General features: G+C 44.8%; 1 protein-coding gene across 2 annotated transcripts in view; it reads left to right on the plus strand.

Annotated features, from left to right (window-relative positions):
• The first annotated feature begins 1,055 nt into the window (after positions 1-1,055).
• The window catches only part of PlexB (plexin B), a 182,436-nt gene continuing 166,900 nt past the window's right edge, over positions 1,056-16,591 (plus strand). Inside the window, exons 1-2 of one of the 2 annotated variants that reach the window (XM_022790090.2) lie at positions 1,056-1,568; positions 1,714-1,953. The gene's annotated coding sequence lies outside the window, so the exon portion shown is untranslated. The remainder of the gene's footprint in view (positions 1,569-1,713; positions 1,954-16,591) is intronic. The other variant, XM_022790091.2, reaches the window with a different exon arrangement.

Here is a 16,591-nt window from a genome sequence, read left to right on the forward strand (position 1 = left end):
GGTAAAGCATAGATTGGCCGGCATGAAACGGTCTAGCCTACTTCACAGAATACTCTTAAACGTGACGACGCCATATTACAGTAAATTGCAGACGGCGTGTGCATATTTAACGGCCTTAGGGCCGACTGTCGCAATGGAAAATTTGATTTTAACTAAATGTACATACACTTGTCTCCGCTTAAGCCACGAATAGATAATTCTACGATCAAATGTAATTCTGCTGACAGAGCAGAACGATACAATTGCAGGACCATTATAATATATGGTTTTCATGTACCACTATAATAACAGTAGCTGTAATAGCTTTAAAAGATGCACACTTATATGTTTTTAGTTTAATTATAGCATTTTATGTGTCTACTATAATTATGACGATGACTATGACGTTTAGCAGATCGGGGAAAATGCACAAAAAAATCATTCACAGGTGAACTTCGTGAATAATCGTCATTCAGTTTGAAAAGACATTAAGGATCTATCTATATTCTGTCCCGAAGCAACATCATAAGGTTTACAATCACCCATAATCACATACGCCTATAGGTCTAACTACCCATCGATTGTACACATCCACAATGACAGAACAGCAGACTGAACGACCTATCAACAACTATCCAAACCCAGCTATTTCGACGTCATATTGCACCGCTTCTCTAGGAGGCCCGCAGTGTACCTTAAACGATTCAATCAGTGCTAGGGTTTCAGTTATTATTATATAGCCTCACGATTGTTGTGACTCGCTCACCATCCTATGTTGTTTCTACAACAAATGTATGTTACGCCTCCCGTCGTAGAGAAGATTGAAGAGAGTCAGAAATAATGAGGCACTCCAGACAGTTGTTAAGCGACCGAATAGAAATGTCTCACCGGACGCCAACATCATCGCACGGAGAGTGCACAGACCCGTCTGCCTATCAAACCCATGCGTCCGTTGCTTGGCTCACTATGTTCCTTCCTCTTTGGGGGAACCCTTGCCGATGCGTCCCTCTCCCATTTGAGAGGCGTTCTCGCCACTTTTCTTCGGTAGCTAGTCAGTGACGCCATCCAAGGCTCATTCTGAGCTTGTCGGTGGTATAGGTACAAGATCCGTGCAACGGCAAAGTTCGTACTGTTTATGCGATTTCAGGCAATCTCGACAACGAGAAGAAAAAGCCAGCAACCGTTAAGCTACCAGAGCGCGCCAGGCAGGGCCAAAAGCTTCATATAGCTAGCTGTTATTGTCGCTACTGCTAAGCTATTGAGAATACGATACGCATAAAACCACGAAAAGCTGGTTTACGAAAAAGAGTAGTTCTTTACGGATATTGAGTGTTTTTAAGCGGTTCTATCTATCTAATGATGATATGATTCGTTTAGAGTCGTCTGAAATGGATACGCACTCCGAGTGAAGACGGAGACCGATATAGGCGATGCAACGAAGCTTTGTCTCATAGGTTGTATCGAAATGTAAAATGGAAGTTTGGTGCTACTAGCAGTGTGGACAAGGTTGGTTAATTAAGGAAAGAGTTCTCAAGGATTATCTATCGGCGTTAAACGACGAGGTTTTTTTCATCCCAAAACGGATTTTGGTATTGTTACCGATTTGTGTTACCACTTATCGATTGTATTCATTGTATTGTGCGCGTGCGTGCCTGTGTGTATGTATGTGCGTGCGTGCGTGCGTGCAGCAGCAGCCTTTCTCTTCTATTGTGCAATTATACTTGTTATTTACAGATGTAAAAAAGTGAAACACCTGACAAACATCACCTCAGGAGGGTGTCAGTGAACCCACAAAGGAAGATATCTCGTGCCGAGCTCAGGATTACATATCTATTTTCATATAAACATATTTGTCTAATTGTGTGTGCCTCAGTGGATGTGCGCCTGCACACGATTTTCTATCTGATCAAATCAACGCCATATACTGATTTTCATTAAACCGGAATCTAGGAGTCCCAATTCACCTTTGAAATGGTGAGTAACAGAAAGGTGCACGGCTACACTAATGTATCGACTATAGTGGATAAAGAAGTGCCATTCGCGTAAACCGGTCGCCAAAACGGATACAAGTTCAATATCATTCAATCTTTCACAAAACGTGGGTTAATAATATAGTGGGCTGGGGTCAACAAGTCGATACGCATCCACAATGAGATCCGATGACAACCGATAAATCGCACACCAGCTATCAGGTACCACCAATAGGTGACCAGAAGTGGCCGCATTAGTTCATGCAATTCCTAAACCAAATCGTTTTTGGGCTTTCGAAGAAAAGAGACGACGACGACGAATATTATGAGTATTCTTTTGCTAAATAAAAGAGCTAGTACAAACCCCAACTCGGCCTTCGAACATGTCCATACAGCGAAATCAGGTTCGATACATATTCTAGTGGCAATAGCTTGCGCCCATAAAAGCTTGAGGCCTTTCATGTAAAGTATGGCGAAAACCGAATACCTCAGAAATTTAAAGATATAATCGAGCTTTGTTGGGAAGCTGAGTGTGGGAGAGAACTTAAGAAAAATCCGGACTGCTGAAAGATGACTTAAAATAGCCATGCTAGCTAGCATGGAACCACACTAAGGCAAGATTTGCTCAGACCAACGATAACCGCATAGACAACTCGAGCAGACTGAACATTAAGTGTATTATACGGATTGTCACCTCCTTCGGTCATTTTCTCTCTTCTGAGATCGATTCCGTACACCGCTGGTCATTGCGATCCTTTGATTCTTTTAGCGGCGCTGTTTTGGCGGCGGATGTTCACTCTACTTGAAACTGCGTCTGATCTTCCCAGAGAAAAACGATCAGAAGGGATTAGGTTTTCCGGAGGAAGTTCAAGAGCAAGGACGAATTCTTGGTTATATGGTTACCCACCATTGGATATCTCGTATATAGTTCTCATCCCCTTACTTCTGCAGACTTTATCTCTCACAGGTTCAGGGCGCATTTCTGCCTGAGTTAGTCGGTTACTATCAGCTGGCCAGTTTTCCGTGTTGTCCTTTCCTCCAGCGGTATTAGTTTCATCGTGGACACCTTTTAAGAGGAACTGCTGCTAGTCGATAAGTACTTATCTTCTACGGACTGCAACAATCGCTGTTTCACTCACTACTCTGACGGCGACTATACTTGTATGAAGTACTAGCACAGGCAAAAAAACCCTTGGCTGCTACAAATATGTTCTAAGAAAGGCTCAACCAGGTTGGCCACTTGATTCTACCTACATGTCTGGAATACTCGTGGATCTCGCGATTTCTGCATCAGTGCTGAAGCTGCTATTTCACCGTGCGTCGGTCCCGTTGGCTATCCATTTTCGTATTTACTGTATCCGTTCAGTCACCTAGGTTATCGCTACTTCGCTATTGATACCATAGTCATCGCGGACTACCCGCTACCACCTATTGAGCATCTGGGAGTGGCGAGAGCACGTTGGTCACACCGAACCGTCTGATCAGCAGCCTGTCTTATTCGGACCTTTCAGTCAAATGTTGGTTTACTATACTGGCTGAACGCAGTCGAATCAGCGAATCCCCTTCTTTCCTTTTTATCGTAGACCACACACTAGAGTTGCGGCCCCACGAATGGCCGGTGCGGCGGTCACAAGCGTCTGTACGGAACTACAATTGACTACACGATGAGAACCGCAGAGGCAGCGAAAAGATCGCCGTGGTTATCGTCGTCGACGCCATCGTTATTGTTGGTGCTCCCAGATATCCACATAGACGTTACTTCGCAGTTTCTAACTTCGTCTGATTTATTTAGCTGGTATCTAGTGATGCTTACCTTACGTTTTGCGTGCACGATGAGCTTTTGTGAGTCGAAATAGGTTGAAATGCGACAAAAGTCAGTAGAAAGCTGCGAATAAAACGAGATTAAAGTTAACGCGGCTGCTGCACGACATCTAGTAACCTTGAAGAGTTGCCGAACAATCGAAAAAAGATATATTCTGAAACTTTCTCGAACGTCTGCTACGATCCCCATGTCGGTCCTACTTGAGACAGGATTGTTCCTGTAGGAAATGGCCATATGAGAAGTGCAAGTGTGAGAACGCGAAAAGCGAGAGTACGATGGAAATTACTGATTTGGGCTAAACTTAACTAGGGTTGGCTACCTACGACGCATGTATTTTCCGTTGTATAGATGTCGTGCACCGATCGGCCAGATTTTTATTTATTTGTGTAGTTATTATGCTACATCAATAAAGCCGAGCTGGTTAGTTATGCCAATGTGATTAAAAAGTCTAGTTCAAGACGAAATCTTTTGACGTTATTATTCGATATAAATATGGCCGTCGTTCCGCTGCAGGGCGAAGGCACCCATATTTAAAAGTAAAGTTGTGGACGAAGAGTCAACGACTACGACATCTCGCAGCGGTTCTTTTGTCTCCCCTCTTTTTTGAGCACTTAGAAATAGAAATAATGCTGTTTTCTTTCTGGTGACTCGGTTACGGCAGCCGATGAGTTTATTCATGCCTTCGCTTTTCCTGAGCCCGTCGAGTCTGCTCGTGCGAATTTCAGGCCACCTCTAATTCCGCCCCACGGGTTCCGTTGCCATCGGCAAGCTATAGCAATGCGGTCGACTATTGCAATGTACTCTATATAAAAGGTTGTTTTACTAATATCGTTTGATCCTAGCCGCTTCGATTCGTTGCGGGTGAAAGCGCCTTGACCGTTTTCTGCTGTGAGTTTACGCCTCTCTGTGTCATGCTGTTGTTTGTATGTGACAATGTCTTCATCTTGGACTTCATGCGGTTGCGTCTGCCTTTTCGTTCCTTTACCCCATTTAGTCCACCGTTCCGTGGCGTACACATTGCGGCGACAGAAGCGGCGGCGGCTCCCTTGGCGGACGCTATTCGTGATCCGATTTCCATAAACTAATTTCGAGACCCGCGAAGACATAAAAGAGCGCGTCCAACAAGGGAAACCCGCCACCGAACTGGAAGACTCAGTTGCTCGGCGATTTCGGGTCCTAGACCTTGGGCTTAGGGCTAGCGTAGGCCAGCACTGAGGTAGGAGAAGCTGCGAAGTCACCGCTGTGTCGTTCTGGCAGCTTAGTCATCATCGCTCGAATCCCTGCTTTTGTCACCATCGTCGCCACAGCCTTTCCGCACCAAAATGACACTTCTGCCATATCTTGCACTTCCGTCTTGTCTATGTTTTACCCCACCGTCGCCACTGTACAGTTCTTCATGATTAAAACAGTGTAGTAATACGCTATGGCCATTTATCGCATATATACTTACGATCATAACTTATCGATCGGCAGACATTATTTTTGCGTCATGTTAGTTTGCGCTGGTTCCCAGCGAGAGACTGTTGGTAAGGAGGTAAAGTTTGGAACAGAGAAGCCTATTGCCTTGCCCACAATGAAGATCTACGGAAGAGCAGAGCATCTCTTATTAATGTGATGGCCAATGGACAGGGCAAACATTGGGATATTCATAGGCTATAGTACAGGTTAATACGGCAATTGCGAGTCGGAAAGAATTAGGAGAAAGAAAAGTAAAGCCAGGCCGTCCAGTTAAGAACCTGTTTCGTTTGTGTCTTCAGTTTTGTCAGCGATAGCAACCGACTAAATGGGTCTTTAAAAGCTGTCGTTATACTCTACGAATTTCGTAGTTGTGTCTATTTGACCGAAATATATATCCATCTCGTTTGTTTTTTTTTTTGATTATAAACACTGAATGCTGAATTATTCAGTTTCTTCGAATAAGCCAAGTATAATAGACAAAAAAAAAACCCGAAGTGTACGACAGAAAAAATCGGCCAAATCTCCATCAAAATCCATTTTTCTCCGAGTCGGCTAATACATATGTGCTGTCTGTCTTGTCCTGAACTTCGTCGGACAGTTTTTCTTAGCCTGCGTTTGTTTGCGCTGGGTTATCCCTCATTCGTTTCGTCGTCGTTGTCGTCGTCGTCGTCAACTACCTTATATATTCGCTTGCTGAATCGTCAGGTTCGTCCTGACGCGATGTTTAGACTCCTGCCTATTCGGCTAGCTACCTCTAATGCGCAGGGCGTGCTTCGCTGTATCGCTCTAGGCTCCAAGTATTGTATTCCTGTTTCTCTATGCAAGTGCGACCCATCCAGAGAACGCTTTTGTGACATCGTGCACGAATGTATGTGTATAGCCATTCGTATACGTGATTCTATCGTTGCTACTCCCAAAATACAAAAGCGAAGTAACCCAAAGACGCATAGCGACAATTGTAGATTCTCGCCATCCTTATTTGTGTTAACGTTGGCTAGCCTCTGCTCCGCTATATTCCTCTGGGAGGAAGCTGCTTCGTATGGCCAGTTCTACTAGTCACACTCGTTATCTTTTTCTAGCGATCTTTCGCTAGATTTCGGTAGTTCGCTCAGTCGCCTCGTCGGCCCATCAGTCCGTGTATTTCTGCGTCAATCTACGTGTGCATATGGCTGCTAAAGCAATTGCCTATGGTCTTAGAACAGGGGTTGGTCGCTACCCAACATCACATATATTCTATGCGTACCCGCAGTACGCATAGAATCTAGAATAAAAGTAGATCGCAGTCGCTAAGAACAACTCTGTTGCTGACGTTGATGCTTCTATTGCCGGCGTTGCTGGCTGCTGCCGAGACCTCTCCATAAACAGTCAACCATGCCGCAGCAGGGTCGGCTACGAAAGCAGGCACATACATGGCAAAAATAAGGAGGGTGAAGAGAGGACGAGCCTTTTCATCGTTAGATTTTTCTTTTCTCGCTGCATTCCTCGGATACTGTGTAGGCTCGATCCAAGGCGACCCGGATCGAACCGGCCTGGTACTCACCACGTTGCAAGCTATACCGGCCGTTTCGTTTATGCGACCTGTAGCCGAAAATCCATGCGAAACGAACAGCGGTCAAACGGAAAAAAGGCCGATATTTGGAACAGAAGCGGAAGACCTAAAGATCCGAAACTTCTGATCGAAGTTGGTTTGATCAGATCAGGTTAAGATCAGTTGGAGAAAAGGGCTTGGTTTTGAGCCCTAATTCCCCCCTGCGTCACAGATAGGTCGGCTAAGTTTGCCAGGCAGCTAGCATGACGCGCGTTCTCAATTTTTCGGCCACTTTCGAAGATAACAGGGACCAATAGAAGCAAAGTAGCGTAAACTCAAGACAGAAGCCTAGGATATAGACTTAAGTTAGGCTGGGTAGGTTGTCCAGCCGATGAGATAGCGTTAGAAGGAACGGACTATTGGACTTACAATGCTATACACTTTAGTTCATTGTGAAGACATAAGAATCCAAAACTTCTAAACCTGTTTACTCCAACAGTAAAATACGGCCCATTGAGGCAAACAGTAGAAATTGGTCGATGGATGCATCTTTGTACGTCGGCCTTAACTAATTTTAGAATTTACTGAAAACATGTTCGATGCGTGATTACGTGATATGGTAGTCCTTCTAGTAGATGTGTATATGTATCTATATCTATCTATCAGGGGCACTGCCATATATATATATGTAACCTAAAAAACAAAGGAAATCAATAAATACTCCCAGCTATATGGTAGCTAATATAGCCTCCATTCATAAAACATAATGAAAATGAGCAACAACACAGTTTGTCATGTAAAATAATATTAATAGCTAACATTAGCCCACTAGTCTTCTATTGTAAGTTAAAAATTCTAAAGATCTCATTATTGGCACGCCTAACTTAACTGCTAAACCATAAATTTCTAATAAAGTCTTGTGTATATATATATACATATATATATATACTCAAGTTCTGTTAATTTACATATATATAACATAATTTGAGTGAATTAAAGAAAAGTTAAATTTTACGTTTACTGAACAGCTGATTTCCAAATAGATATGCTAGCGATATTTGAAGCAAAAGACTAAAGCCATCAAAAGTGATAGAAACTACTTCTGTCTCCTATTCGCGGCATTCTGAAATTCTACTCAATTTAGTCTGTTATAAACCATATTTCTGTTTAGCGTATGTCTCTCATAGATCGATTTTAGGGATTCGGAAAGAACTAAAGACACCCTACACGTTGTTGAGAGGATCTTGCCCCTAGTCATCCCCATTCCATGACTCGAATCTTGCCACAATGTTTGGTCCGGGCGGATTCTGTAATCGTACATATACATATAAGCACCTTACCGCCGGAAACGGCGATAGAAATAGTTCCACAAGAGGGTAATTTGACGAACCTTCAAGTGAACAGTCCGTAGCGCTGTTTCGCAGCATTGTTAGATCACATGTACGCAAACTGAAAAAGCGAAGAAAATTGGTACCAACGACTCCCTCCTCCCTACTCGCAAGAGAATCTTCTCAGGCACCTCAAACTAGGCCAAAGAAGACTATCTGCTTGGCGTGTACGGTTTGCCTCGAGCATTTCGTTCTGTGAGCCTCAAGACGTAGAGGGTGCTCGTCTTCTGGCGCTCGGCTCAACCACGTCTCGACCCGCAAAACTGCGGTGGAAACTGGATGGAAGCAGTTCGTGGAAACGAACTGCGTACCCATCCAGTGGCGGGATCAATGAGTAAGCAAAACACACGAGCACGCACCTCGTTCGTTCGGCCTTGTAGGGAAAACCATCGCGACGACATAGTAAGCTAGGACTTGAAAATGAACTCTGTCTACCTGCCTGCCAACGGCATGTTTTAGGTGGGAGAAACTAGTTGTTTTATCGTAGAAGGTGCTTGCATCTATTCAAGTATCGTCAGTGAAGCCGCAACTAAGTCTTTGTTACCATTGCCGCCGGCAAAGGGCTTCAGGGGCAAAATGGGAAAAAACCCGCTGCCCTTCTACAAGATCCGGCTTCAAGACTCTCGCTTAGTGGCTGCGTATGAGTGCGTGTTTGTCTGGGCTCAGTTCAAAGGCCCGCTGATCTATATGTCAAACAATGGAACTACGACAGAGCCTAGGAACGTTGTGGAGCCCTTATCGACTGACATCAAGTATATTGCAATAGTTGACGGGGGGAGGGGGGGTCATGCCCCAGGCAAGGGACGACACTATTTTCTCGTGTTCCGTATGTCTGCACAGGCGTTTTTCGTTCCTACTTCGTTTCCAATACAGCGTTGTTTTTACGCATGAAGCTTGCCTTCCTGCCATGAACTGAACAATGAACACTGAATTATCTTCTGAAAAGCTTGTCGGTTCACTGGCAGTTCTGACTGGCAGAAGATCAGGCGTGAAGATCACTGCTTCTAGAATCGGTTCGAGTGCACTGCATTAGGTTGTGTTCAGACTAGAAGGCTAGCTCCTGCGCGTGTAAGTTAAACAAGGATCCTACAACTTCTCGTTAGAGAAGGGCCCCTGGGAAAGTGACACCGAATAGCAACAAGTCATTCGATAGACGTTATTTCCATGGTCCATTTTGCTACCTCTCTTTTTCTTTCATGTTTACCTGCATCGAATGTGGGACATTCTTCCTGCAAACCATATCTTTAGTAAAACAAATCGATGTTTGATACTCGAACAGTTGCTTAGATCAGCCATGCTTTACACGGCGTTGTCTTGACTACTCGATAGTTATTGCTACGGCGTCCTCTGATGTTGCACAATACCGGCGACCGCCGTCCGACGTAAAGCCAATTGGCAGATTAATCTCTAGAACGATACCGCTGCAGAAATCGTTCGCAATAAACGAAACATTGCTCGTCAACCCAGGAGAACAGTCACCAATGGGTCTATAAAGCTACCGGGTTTTCGCTGATAGACACGTTGTTTTCCTTCGGTGTTCCCCAAGGCGTGCATGGAAGCGGCCTTGCCTCCTGCCTATTTCCTCAGCCTTCATGGCCTTAAGGGCAAACGACTTAGCCTGGAAAAGCCCGAGGGTGCAACATAGTACAACCGGGAGGAAGGAAATTGTTCAGTCGTTCCCACAACTGAAAAGCGATATTTTCTACAGCCGTCGCCCGCTAGCGATAGACACTCCCAGTGAGACTCGGAGCGAGTGAATCGAGACGACACTCAGGCGCCGACATTGGTAAAGCAATAAACAGCAGTTCTGACAGCCGTTTCTCTATTTCTCTATATCGTCCTACTCTGTTTAGCACCAGTATAGGACACAGGAACGTGACGTACTCGTCGAGTATACAGCTCCAGCGTGCGTTTTCCGCTGACGACACGATCTCCAGCAAGCGGGCGAATGCGTTTTGTGCTTCGCTCCATGAATGGCCTTTTTCTCGTAGTTGGCATGTTCTCTATTAAGTTTCCCAATTTCATTCTCCGATTGTGATCCGGTGATGGTCACACAACTGTCACGAGGCGCAGGGCTAACCAGGCAACGGATGTGAATAGAATCCGCAAAGAGAAGGAGAAAGCTGTTCCGAGATCCGGGACGCGCAGCTCGATCCGGAACTCCGATGGAGGGGCAAGCCGCGCCGGGCAGAAGAGCTCGGACTCTCATAGCGCCCAAGCTTGAAAGTGCCTGAGCATCAGTGGGGTTTGGAAGCCCGCAGATAGGCGGGTGCGTACGTCATTGTATCTGGTATACTCATCGAGAGATCTGGACGATAGGGCTGTCACGAGGAAGAATTCGGATCGGAACGAGCCAGGCAAGATGAGCGTTGTCGACCGCGGAGTCGGAGAGTATGCCACTGCCGGGTTTCTACACTGTGCGTTTGTCGCAGACAACTTACCGACAAGAAAATAGACAGGAGCAAATCTAGTTCGCGTCAAACATTACTGTCTTTCTCTGCCGATAGGAACATATACGACATAAATGGGAAGTTGAACCCAATCTAAAGCTTTCGGGCTGGGTTTTAACTGGTCCAGAAAGGCTCGGCGTCGGAGTTACTATCCGAATCACTATTTCCTGCAAGCCGGATGATTTGAAGTTGAAGCTGATGCTTTGACTGGGATTCATTAGAAGCGCCAACGGAACACCGGCATGTGGTAGTGAATGTACGTACGCATAAGAAGAAGAACTTGGACTCATTGAAATGAAACGGAAAGCAGGAAAAATGCATCGATACATTTATATATCTATCTATCTATCTATATATATATATATATGCGGAGAGGAAAGAAAAAAGCCAAAGTCATCTTCCTCTCAAAGGTGACGACTCAGGGTATAGTACAGACCTCGTCCCAGAGATCCCTTGCATGTATTTATGCATGTATTTCAATTAACTGTATTTAATGAGAGCCATATAAATTGATAACAATTAGGGTTCATATATATATATATATATATATATATATATATATACTGGACATTCACTGTACCAATGAATGCCGACGCATGATCAATTGGCAGAACACATAGCTCGATTTACGAGAATCTTCTGTCTGCACGACTTCCGCAGTTTCCAGTGCACTACGTAAATTAGATGCGTACTACTTGACGCGGACGTTCGCACGTGCATTACTGTGTTTTGCAGAAAATCACAGATGGATATTCTGTGTCCATAGTGCAGACAGTAGCTTTTCTAGCTACAGGCAGGACTAGATCACCGGTGCTGCCATGAACTCTGGTATAAATTAGCTCCGCTCAGAAGAAACTTCCACGTGTGTAGATTCGATTTTCGTATAGTGGTCCAATACATCGTTACAATTAAGTGCAGCTAGAAGACCAGCCGGCGCCATAGCACGGCCGCATGTAGGGATATCGGTTTCATAAAGACGTCTCTAATAATTGATGCATTTAAGCCCGTATCCGCCCTTCCGATATTCGTCTTCCTGTTTTGTGGTACCTTTAAAGCATTTAATACTACTACGGTTTGGGCGGACTGCATATCTAATAACAGCGTCCTATCCCACGCTGAATATGTCGTTATATGGATTCAGGCAGAAACGTACAGTAACTAAAAGCTTCGGCGTTCGTTTAAAAATGGCAGTATGCGAAAAGCAAGCGAATTCGTCACAAAGGCACACATACAGGTCTTAGGTCAATACAAGGCCACCATGATCCTCAGATTTCCAACTGGAGCAGTGGAACTTGGAGCTAGCAATAAGCCAACTCGGCTAGGGATATAAACAGTATTACAATACTTATCGTGTTCTTTTTCGTTTCGTCTATTAGTTTAGAACAAGAGGCATCATGTGTAAAGTATGCGTAAATTCTCCGAACCCAGCCTAATTCATATCGAGGCTAAACTAAATATGCCCTTGCTGAAATCCCGCTATACTAATACAAAAATGCTGCGCCATTTCAGTGCCATAGTTAGTTGGTTACTGCTTCTGATAGCGTCGTTTGCTCCTAAGATTGGCAACCGGTCCTGCCCACGGCCCCATACACCAACGATGTTTCTCCCTCCATTTTCAACAGGCCCTTAATGTACCATGCAAGAATACCAAACCACGGGGCATGATCACGCGAGTTAAGACGGCCACCGCTATTATTTCAAAATCTTGGAAAACCACGAAAGCATCTCGGGTATGCGTATGCGTTATGGCTCCTATGAGCCCCTGACCTGATAGCGTATATAGCCGAGGCCGTTTTGGGGTATCATGTAGCTTCTGTTTATCCCCCTCTTTATCTTCGTTGCTTTATTTCGTTCTCTTTCCCGGAGAGAAGTCAACGAGTCTCAGGTCTGCCAGCGACTGAAGCGTAATATCATACTAAGGAAATGTAAATCGCGCTTTCCATAAGTTTCGCACAAACTGCGAATAGTAGAAAAGCAAGGACAGGATTCGAGAGATTACCCGCTTCCTTGCAGGCCTTGGCTTGACGTGAAAGGTGGCAGCGTTGATGCTTTCGCTGGCTTTTAACGCAAGCTGGAAGCATCGAAAGAGAAACAGAACCCGATTCAAACCAAACGCAGCGGAAACGGAAAGCGCGTGAAATCAAAAATCATGCAAATCGTCTGTTGAGATTAATATCGACATGAAAACCTGGGGTCGACGAGATAGCAGACGATGAAGACGTTACGTCCAGTAATATTCCCAGATAAGCGTTGGACTTCCTAGGAAGTTGTAAATAGGTAGAAACTAAAGTGGTTATTGAGTATTTTTTTATTATAAGTAATTGAGTTAGGTTAAAGTGTACGAGATCTTCTGTAGAGTAGCTGCCCTAACGCAAAGTGCCATTCGAATATAACACATAACCAGCTTGCAAACACAATTCGATGCGCGGAGCTACGGATCGAAACAGCGAGGGATGATAACCACGCTAGTGAAGACCACGAATGACAGGACCGAATCGTCAGAATGGCTTTGACAATAATCAGCTTGATAATGAGTTATCTCGAGTTGTACGAATCCGTTTTGCGTTCGTCGCACAGCAGCCATCACCCACGCGACCCTCTATTGTCGAGAAAACCAAAGGAAAACAGAAAGCTAAGCTGAAATACATACAGCAGGAAATGCAGGGTAGTACAGGGGCGCTCTGAGTACAGTAAAGGCAATAGATTCGGCGTGAAACTCTATATTTTACTCGAAGTACGGAAGCGGCATATTGGCATAGAGGCATACATTCAAGTAAATTTACTATATCGTTAAGTCTCTAAGGGCCGCCTTCCCGCTACTTGTTTTTTGCCTATTACGCCTTTATCTACCATCAGCTCAGTTGTGTCCTAGCCGTTCTGTTCTGACTTTTGCATATATTGCTGTCTTTTTAAGAGGTGAAACGTTCTAAATAAGAAACAGGCAGCAAGCCAGCTAGGGCTAAACTAGCTGAACAACATGGTAGCCATCACATTATCACAGCCTTTCCCGTCACGTCCGCCGCTACGGCATGACGGTGCTACCACTCATGGTATGGAATGGAACAAGTAAAAGACAAGCCATGTTCTCATGCTTGTCGGGCAGGACACTTGAGAGAAAGGTCCTGGGATGTAGATCCTAGGAACAAAACACCACAAATACTTACCTGACTCTGGGCTATGTCGTATGCTAAGTTAATGTGTTGTGCAATGTGTTTTGGCAAACCGCAAAACGCTTGATCGGCCTGTATACACTTATACATTACATGCGATGTTTGTGGTGGCTCCCGGATAATGCCAGGCGTCTCCGTAGGCCCAAGGCTGAACGCCCGCTTCGAACAGGCCCAAGACTGGACAGAGAAGACTGATCCGACTGTAACCTATTGGGCCATTGCCACGCGCGCCTGTCCTTTGTCAGTCATCTTGGGCCTTCAGGCGTCCCGCAGGGTTTTCGGTGTCTCATGCGATTTTAACCACCCCAACCAGCTAGCTACTTTTTCGTTCTTTCGAACCAACGAACTAAGCGGCTCTTTTCGTCGGTGCTGATATGTGTGGCAGGGTGGAGGCTCGCGTGGAAAAGCCTGTTTTCCACGTCCTGGAAAGTGGCGGGTTTTTGTGTGGTTAGATGCCTGCTTGAATGCCTGTATCTGCGAATAAGCCTAATGTGGCGGTAGGCCGGGCCGGATCTGGACAGGCAGCGACGCTACTGACGACAGCCACCAGGGCGAAACGAACATGGCCGGCTCAAGCAAAGAGCCAAAATATTACATTATATCCAGATATAATGTATCTTTCACCCGTCTGTCCGATATCTGTCAGATATCAGAACAGAGCTGACAGATTATAATAATACCGACAGCTAGGCAGCGGCAGATACACACAAATAGTAGAATACAGGAATAGGAAAAAAAATTGGTTTTCGGACCTCTTTGCCCGGATTAGCATGATAAGTAAATTTACTGGCGAACGGAAGCTGCTCAACCATCATACTAATAGTAGCTTGAGTCTAATAGACGCATTCACGCAACCACATCGATTGAGCTGTTCCTTTCAATTTCTACCCTAGGCGAAGATGGACGCAAAGTACGAGAGTTGTACGTCTAGGTAAATATATATGTCTATATAAACGTGCAAGCTCTATAGCTATTTTTATACATCGTCAGTAATTTTCATAATGATGCGCACACTACATAGTCGTTACGCGGAGGAGAACATTTTTATAGTTAATCCGGCGTAACCGCCGATCAGACTTGCACACGATAATCTGATTCTGATTAGAATAGTGATAAGAATTCTCTCAGTGTCACGCCGTCCCAGTCCAAACGAATCGCAACAATCGACAATACTCGCTGCTCTGAATATTCACCCTCGAGAATGACAGGACATGGGAAAACGTTTTCAGTTTTGAATCTATTGAGGTTTGTCTTGAGGTGGTTCGCCGACCTGCTCTCACTCGCTTGGTTTGTTCTACGTTTGTGTCCACTTTGCTTCACAGTGTTAATAATTAACAGCCAACTGAACAAGAAGAAAATCGGGAAATTCCATGGTTCCCATAGGTCGTCCTCGATGTCTGTTCCATTTGAATCGGAGAGGGTCGGTTCAAGGCCAGGACGTTCGAAAGCATACAGGACTTTCGTCCTCTAGCCGGCAGAATCACCATTGCAAAACACCAAAAGGGCAGGATGAGCGGTATTGCGACACTATTCTTTTTCTGTTTTCCGACTTCAGGTAGCAGAACAAACAACACCTTGACGACGTCTTGTACGTTCTTCCCTGCTCTAGTTTTAATCTAGATATCCCACTATTGACCTTTCCTAAATCATACTTTCGGACGAGTGAGGTACAGTGAGTTATACGTACCCAAGTGGAACAACAAGAGCGTATTGCAGTGCCATTTTTTACCAGGAGATTGTGGCACAACCTGGTTAGTTACGTTCTCAGGACTTTGCCATCCTTATCGTTGTCGCTACGATTGTTTATATAGCAGACGATTATTGCACTTCTTCGGAACGTGCGTTTCGATTCTTAAGCATTCGGAGAAGACAGTGTTTTACAACCGGAAATCGATGTATTTTAGACTGTAACACTCCTGAATCTAACCCTATATCAAGATCTAACTCTCCTTAATTGTATCCACTGATAATCGCACTATAGCATAGAAAAGATCGACGAAGGTCGCTAAAATAAGTGCCCTTTTCAAGTTGGTTCAGTAACTTGGTCGCCTAGTAGATGGCAGCACTGTGATGCGGTTACCGCATTCGTGATTAATACAATGTGAATGGAAGCGAGCGTCAGCGCAACGCTCACACAAGATAATGACCCGTCGCGCCGTGAACGTTATTCAATTACCGGCGTTCATACTCCTTATTTCTAGTATGAGACCTATCCCGTTAGTTCTTATTGCGTGACGAAGGTTACCATATCTTTGCTGCGTTACAGACGTTGCTATACATAAGAACCGCAAACTGATATGGACGCGTCGTCTCCTCTTCAGCATCCGTTTGCTGCCGAGGCCCATCCATGCGAAGTCTGAGCCCTTGAACGCTTTGTCCCATCACCTCGCTAACGTTAATATCATCTCATAAACAACGCATAAGTCATTCTCTCTATACACAGCGCTCTCATTTTCTCACTTATGGCATGGCCTTTTCGGAGCTTTCGCCAGCATGATCGTTTTGGAAATAGGCCAATTACTAATCTGCTAAGCTAAAAAATTGCTACGTACGCTTAAGCATCGATCAGTTCGGCAAAGATAGGCGCTGTACTTCTGCTGTTGATGCGATATCTATTTACTTCAGAACGAGAAAGGAGAAGAAACCAATCGGAAGAAGCGCCAATAGCGCTACAGGCCGTCAAACTCTGTATCTGTTCCGCTCGCTATTTTGTCCTATAGATACACATGCATGACCTATAGGGTCATGCATGTGTATCTATAGTTCACCGCCGCTATTGCTCCATTGAGCTGCCAGTGCAACGTTGCCAGAGCGTTAACAATCGTT

Source organism: Varroa destructor, unplaced genomic scaffold, assembly GCF_002443255.2.
Source record: "Varroa destructor unplaced genomic scaffold, Vdes_3.0 BEIS01000002.1, whole genome shotgun sequence".
Classification (NCBI taxonomy): domain Eukaryota; kingdom Metazoa; phylum Arthropoda; class Arachnida; order Mesostigmata; family Varroidae; genus Varroa; species Varroa destructor.